The following is a 7859-nucleotide window of genomic DNA, read 5'->3' on the forward strand; positions in this document are numbered from 1 at the left end:
GGTGGGGTAAGGTCTACCTCAAGCACTGCATGCAGCTTCGATGGCTCTCGATGAAACCGATTAGTCACACACTTCCTGGAGATGACGTGTGCTAAGAGAGAAAGGTGGGTGTCTTTATACTGGCGTGCGTTCGCTCTGCCGTCGCTCTCTAAGGCATAGAGGGCATCCTTCCACCAGACAGTACGATCGCGGCATTTGCATACCCGGACCCTTTTGTCTGCGTGAGAGCGCAGCTTAGCGTCCAGGTCTGAATCGACCCCAAAGAGTTATAGGAAAACACCAGGAAACATCACTGTTTCATCTTCAAGACAAAGTAGTATATACTGTAAAGAGATGTTTAAAAAATAAATATGTATGTGCTACTTAATCTTTATTAACTGAGCATTATAAAATGGTATATACAAATCCGATAGGTTCTATAAATAAAGTATTTATTTTTGAATAGCTGTAGGAAACCATGGAGACAAAGAAAAGAGTAGCAAATAAACTTAAAAATGCTTGCTATAGGGTATAGCCATCATCATTTTTAATGCTAATAGCAATTTTACTTAAGACTAATGAAGTGCTGATGAAATAAGCTGTTACCAGCAATAGGCAGATGTGATGAGTTCTCCACATTTGTTTCCTGGAGCTCAAGGCTACTGCAGTTAGATTTGAATGAATATATGTGGTCTAATAATACAGCCTTGCAGAAAAGTCCCCAAAAAGACAGATCTATCATAAAGTATGACTGCTGCCAGAATTGTTCAGATTTATTAAAACTAGTATTGGACCCATCAGTTGCTGGGCAGAGGTTTTTCACTCTCTACTCCCACCTTCCCATTCCACTCCACTTATTCCTTCTGTCTCTCATTATGCTTTCCCCTCTTCGTCTTGTCTCCCACTTTTCTTGTCCCTTTTACTTCTGTCCCCCTATTCTTATCCCTATTCCCCCTCTCACCCTATTCTTTCTGTCACCCCCTATTCTTGCCCCTTTTACTCCTGTATAGTCCTATTCCCTTTGTATCTCCCTGTTCTTCCCCCTATTCCTCCAGTCTCCCCCAATTTCTTCTGTATCATCAACCATTCCCCTATTCATGCCATCTCCCCCTATTCCCCCAGTCTCCTCTTATTTGTCCCCATATTACTCTTGTTTCTCACTTCTCCCTGTATTCCCCCTCTCTTTTTTTTACTGTTTCTGCGCTTATTATTGCCTTTCCTTTCTACTCTCTTCTCAGTCTTTTCTTCCCCCTCCTTCTGTGTGCCCTGCATCTCTTTTCTTCCTCCCTCCTTCTGTGCCCTGCATCTCTTTTCTTCCCCCTCTCCTTCTGTGTGCCCTGCATCTCTTTTCTTCCCCCTCTCCATCTGTGTGCCCTGCATCCCTTTCCTTGTCTCTCCTTCTGTGTGCCCTGCATCTTTTTCCTTCTCCCTCCTTCTGTTTGCCCTGCATTTCTTTTCTTCCTCCCTCCTTCTGTGTGCCCTGCATCTCTTTCCTTCTCCCTCCTTCTGTGTGCCCTGCATCTCTTTTCTTCCCACTCTCCTTCTGTGTGCCCTGCATCTCTTTCCTTCTCCCTCCTTCTGTGTGCCCTGCATCTCTTTTCTTCCCCCCCTCCTTCTGTGTGCCCTGCATCTCTTTTCTTCCCCCTCTCCTTCTGTGTGCCCTGCATCCCTTTCCTTGTCCCTCCTTCTGTGTGCCCTGCATCTCTTTCCTTCTCCCTCCTTCTGTGTGCCCTGCATCTCTTTTCTTCCTCCCTCCTTCTGTGTGCCCTGCATCTCTTTCCTTGTCCCTCCTTCTGTGTGCCCTGCATTTCTTTTCTTGCTGCGGCTGCTGGGGGTCACGAGAGTGTGCACCGGGACACTTGCTGTTGTGGCCAGCATTGCTGGCTTTTTACCCTCTTTCTTTCTGTACCCCACCCCTCTTCCATGTCAGCCCCCTTTTCTCATGTCTCTGTGTCTCGCTCCACATGTCCTATCCCTTATCTGGCTCTTTCCACCCCCATTTCCCTATCTTTCTCTCTTTTTACCCTGTTCCCTCACCTATCTCTCCCCCTCTTGTCCCATCTCTCTTTCCTTTCTCTCTTCCCCCTCCATGTCCTTCTCCCACTCTTTTCTCTTTTTCCTGCTATCATTGGTCTGCTCTTTGTTGATATACCGGCCTGACTAATATATCAATGCAGTGCTTTGCGTTCCCTACCTTTGTGGTGCTTCAGCCAGATTTGCAGCGGAGGCTGGAGGTGACAAGGGAACTGGTGCAGCTTAATATGCATACAGGAGGAAGGGCCATGGGGAGGGCCTACTCTGCTGTACTCTGCATACTGACAGGCGTGGCTAGAGGTGAGGAGGGTGGGAGCTGGTGTGGCTCTTTATTCTTAAATAAGCTGGATGGATTGACAGGGGTGGACATAGGGTGGTGGAGTAGGCACATCTAGATGAATTCACAAGTGTGGCTGGTGAGAGCTTTGATGAATGGAAGGGGCATGGGCTCATTTCTGTGTGTATGGCAGCTATGCCGGCCACTCAGATGAGAGTATTCCTCTGAATGATATGTTCCTTCACCCTCCCATTGGCTGTGCTGCTGTAAAGGGGAGGGAGGGTTGGGGCAGTAGACTCACACTGTCACTGTATTGTTCGGATTTTTCTGTGGATCCAGTCTTGAGTATCTGGCAAGAGTGGATGCTGGAGTGGATGTCCGGAAACTGGCTGGTCTAATATAGTTAAGGATCTGAGGCGGAAAGAAATTGAACAGTACTGGGGAATTGGCTGAGACCCAGAACAGAGGTGCGGAGTCTAACACGCTGGTTTTCACCAGGGACCCTCGCAAGGGAGTTTGAGCTTAGCTGTGCCCGATGTGCAGGTCGCTTTCCTCTGCTTGGGTTTCTCTGTACTAACAGTTGACATCTGAATCTCCGGGAAGTACTGGACAACATTGGATGGAACCGATGGTATAGTATATCGGACTGGAACCAATGGTATAGGATATCGGACTGGAACAGATGGTAGAGGATATCGGACTGTGGGCCTGATTCAGCAAGCAATGCAGTTGCTGTTACGCATGCAACTGGTTGATTAATTCACATTGCGCATGTGTATGCATCGCAGTGCTCGTGTGCAAACCAGCAATTGCGATGGGAACTGCATTTGCAGAGGCTATGCAGACCCAGAGCAGAGTTGTTGACAGGAAGTGTAGTTTGTGGGGGGTGACGGGGTGGGTGGTCGGGCAAAGGCAGGTGTGCCATTGCGTTTCAGCGCCATTGCGTAGGCGTGCATAAATTATACCCTGCAATGCCAGACACCACCTGAGGTCTCATAGCGTGCGCAGAAGTTAGCAATTCCTGAATGTTGTCTGACCTGCCTTAGCTGTGCGTATGGGTCCGATGTTACTCGATGTTACCAGTTGTTCCCCTAGTATACGGGTGTGAGTAAGGGGAAGTGGGCATCCTTATGTCAGGCTGCATTCGCAATGTGAATGCACACATTTAAATAGCACCGCTGATATTAGCAAATGCGGTTTTGTGCCTATAAGCAGAATTGCAATCCTTGCTGAATCAGGCCCTGTAACCGATGGTAGAGGATATCAGACCAGAACCGATGGTAGAGGATATTGGACTGGAACCGATGGTAGAGGATATCAGACTGGAACCGATCTTATAGAGTATTGGACTGGAACCGATGGTATAGGATCTCTGGGATGGAACCAAATCTGGAGCCAGGAGTACAGCAAGATGGAAGTCTGCACAGGAGTCGCTCGGTAGAATAGATCTCTAATGCTTCTACAGCTGGGCTGAAGAGAACATTGCACTGGCAAGTGCTGTATGCAGGGAGAATCATTATATACCCCTGGGAGAGCAAGGATTGGCTGCAGACATCAGGTGACAGCAAACTGGACTCCTGTTGGAGGATGAATAGTCACCGGATTCAGACAGTCATGGCTGCGCCCAGCAGCCAGCACTGGAGGGAATGCTGCACATGGAAGCCGGGGAGATTACAGGAGGAGAGAAGAAGTTGCAGCTGGAGAGAGTCTGCCATGGAGTCAGATAATGGAGCGAGGAACCAGGTTATACCCCTTTCACATCGCAAAAACCCAGGTTGAGGCGCAGTGTGAACGCGCCACTTAAAAAATTCCTGGTTCAAGCAACCCAGGATTTCAACCCTGCAATCGAGCAGGGTTGAACTCGGGATCAGGCCGGGTTGAAGTGCAGTGTGAACGGGCCCTACCCGGGTTATACAACCCGGGACTCAGAAAACAATGCTGATTGGATGTTTGTGTGTCTCCCTTGATGATAGCAGCAGCCAGAGGCCTGGACACACTTGCAACGCAGTTGCTGTTACGCAGGCAATCGGTCTGTTATTGCAAACAACAACAGAGGACAACAACAACAGAGGCAGCATTCCTGTAGTTAATGGCTTTATTTCCAAAATCAGCACTACAGCCATGTCTACTTGGAGTGTTGAGGAGGTGAGGGAGTTGCTGGCCATAAGGGGTGAGGAGGAAATTAAAAGACTGATCACAGGCACAGTCAAAGACGCTGTTGTTTATAAAAACATAGCAAAGATAATGGAATCCTGCTGCTTCCATAGGACTCAGCAGTAGGTGGTGAATAAACTTAAGGCACTTAGGAAACAGTTTTTGAAAGTACATGACCACAGAAATAGAAGTGGAGCTGCCGGCTTAGACTGGCAATACTATGACATATGTTCCACTGTTTTTGGACACACTGCGTTATGTACACCTATCAGTCTGTCATCCAGCTTAGCAGCAGGGCAAAGCAGCTGGGCCCGTGCCACAAAAAACACCAGCAGCGTGCCTGCCTCACAAGCATGCCCGTCAGCCTCACAAGCATGCCCATCAGCCTCACAAGCATGCCCATCAGCCTAGCAAAAATGCCCATCCTCACCACTGTTACAACCAGATGACCCAGCCGACGAAATTCCACAAGATTCTGCAGCCCATGATGACAGCGTTTCAGCAAACATTCAGGCGGTTGTTGAGGCACAGGCCGGTGCTAGTGCCCAAACCCCAGTTTTACACAGTAAGTATTAAATTAAAATACAACACACATAACACCCTGGATTACATGTATGAAGCAGTGGAAAAGGCGGACAGGTGTGCCAGTGGAGAAGCTGCCTATGGTAACCAATTAGTTCTCATGGATAAGTACTGTACTGTAAATTCATTTTTAACACATAAACACAATTATTAATTCATACAGTTAACATTAAAAATAAAATAAAATTATACCTGTTGCACATTGTAGCTTGTGTGGGAGAAGGCCACAAACACGTTTGCTAACACCACTGCTATTTTTATATACGCTCACTGATGACTCTAATTTTTGGCTTTTCTTCTGCAGTGCAGTATATACGGTTCCGCCAAAGAGAAAAAGACCCAATAAAACAGAACAAGCCGCCCCCGGGTAATGACAAGTGTCCTGGTTGAAATAATACAAGAAATGGACGCTGTAATGTCTGCACAGGAAGACACTAATCTAGCCAGTTTCTACAGGCAGAGCGTAATATGCAAAATTCATTTATTTCCCAGATCATGGGCATGATGGATCGTCACAGTAGGGAATCATATGAACGCCAAAGGGAATCCCAGCAATTCCAGATGGAGTTTCTAGAGCGAATGTTTAGCTGCAGTTAAGCCCAGTCCCACCACAACAGCAGGGTCCACACTACCCAAATCAACCTTATGCCCAGTGCAATCAGGCCCAGTACAATCAGGCTCATTACTATGACCGTAGTCAACCTCCTGAAAGCCAGGAAAATTCAGAGTATCCTGTGTACATGAATTTACCATAACTACTTTTTTTACATTTTTTTATATTTTTTCTAATACCTAGGCCTTCTGGTGCTAAAATGTTATATATTTTACCTATGTGGATTTTATACTTGTTATTACATGTACATAAGTAGGCAATGCTTTTACTAAAAATCTGCTATTTGGAATGTTCTACTTTTGTATATTTTGTATATGTTTACAATTATATGTAAAACCCTTTTGAACAATTTACCACACACATTGTATTTTGTATTAAAGTTGAAAATTATAGACAGGTACACTGGTTGAACCAAAAATGAAAAAAAAATTTATTTCTGAAAAAACACATTTGCCTTTCTTTAGCGAAGTAGTGAATGAAGGTTGGCTGTTAGAGCTGCCCGGATCTGTTCTGCACTACAGCTATGGTCCCCAACATAGGCCATAGATTCACTGTCAGGGAAATAAAATTCTGACTCCTGCACACTCCATTCTGGCAGAAATGACTCCTTCCTAAGCTCACATATGTTGTGCAGTACACACAGAAGCGTCTTAAGAGAGGAGGGGGCCCATGTGCACTCCCCGTGTGGGGCCCCCTCCTCTCTTCCCGGTGGCTGGCAGCCGACTGACGCGGCTGGCCAGCCACCGGAGCACTAGTAGACTCCGGACACTACAGTGTTCCCGGAGTCTACTGCGCATGCGCAGAACGCCGGAAAAATGGCCTGCTCTGTGAGCCAGTTCTGGTTCTTAAAATTCGAGGGACAAAATGTGCAGGGGGGTCCCCCATATTCTATGAACCAGCACTGGGCTGTGTGAGCTGGTTCTGGTTTTAAAAATGAGAAAATAATTGTGTGAAGTTCCCCATAATTTTAAAACCGGCATTGGGCTAAAAGTAGTCGGAGTGTAATGCCACAGCCAGGGGACCCTTTCACCGGGTCTCCCGGCCAAAGCATTAACACCCCAAACTAGTCAGCCCAGACCGGGGATCCCAGGAGAGGTGGGGACCCCCATCAATAAAAGGGTCCCTCCTCTCCTGAACACCCCAGGCCTAGGCTGAAGCCCGGAGCTCTTCCCTGCACACTTGGCTTGTGTGTGCAGAGTTAATAGTGTTAATCATAAATGTATACTATTGTTTTTTACATTTTACAGTGGGACTACAGGTGCCAGTGTGCCTGCCCTTTGGAACTTGTGAAGCTACAAGTTCCAGCGGGCGGCCAACACCAGTACCCCCACTGTAAAAAAAAATAGTAACAAAAAAACACAGGACACACACTGTAAGAAAGTAAAAGTTTATTACACATAAACACACACACTATACTCACCTTGTCCCCGGTGTTCGGTCCCTTGTCTAGTATAATTCTCCCATTATCCCTGGAGCAAGTTGATCCTCTTCTCCAGTAGAGTCCCGGCCATAAAAGCAAACAAACAAACCGAGTCACCCGGACCATTTCAGACACTGAAGAGATGTATATGTTTCCACATACATATCTTCCCCGTCACGTACCGGAAACCTTGTGGGTTCCATCACTTGTCGGGCCATCAGCCAATCAGCCAATCAGAGGCCGCTCTAGAGGCCCCTGACTGCTGTGAATGGTCTGGCTGTCAATCAGCAGACACTAGTACTGGAATTATCCTTGCCAAATCCTCATCTCTCCTGTCATCCAAGTTGCTCCCAAAAAACATTTGGACAGCTTAGTGTCTCTATTCAGATTTAAAGGCATGGTATGCTGATTGCATCCAGCTACCTTTTATTATTTAGACCCCTGTAATAGACATTACAGTTTTTAGTTAAAATTGTGATAAACACAGGAGATAAACATTAACTGAATTGAGGGGTCATGGATGGACATTAGTTTTTTAAAGACAGAGGGCCTGATATTGATTTGAATGCAGCTCCATAGTGAATTTTAGCAATCAGGGCCTGCTCTGTAGCGAACACAGGCATCTTTGCATATTTCCAGGTGATGCAGAGCTGGATGCATCTTGGTTTCTCTCCATACACTAAGAAGCCTCTCTATCCCGGAAATCCAGGTCTTGCTGGCCTCTAAGGACCTTTTTATTCACTCAGGTGAAGGACTGTAGGCACTACTTGGCAATGGCAGCCACCTACATAGTCTAACAT

General features: G+C 46.6%; 1 pseudogene; it reads left to right on the forward strand.

Annotated features, from left to right (window-relative positions):
* The first annotated feature begins 4411 nt into the window (after positions 1 to 4411).
* LOC148538834 (uncharacterized) lies at positions 4412 to 5416 on the forward strand (annotated as a pseudogene).
* The last annotated feature ends 2443 nt before the right edge of the window (positions 5417 to 7859 follow it).

The sequence above is a fragment of the Taudactylus pleione genome, unplaced genomic scaffold, assembly GCF_031769625.1.
Source record: "Taudactylus pleione unplaced genomic scaffold, aTauple2 ptg000036l, whole genome shotgun sequence".
Lineage (NCBI taxonomy): Eukaryota > Metazoa > Chordata > Amphibia > Anura > Myobatrachidae > Taudactylus > Taudactylus pleione.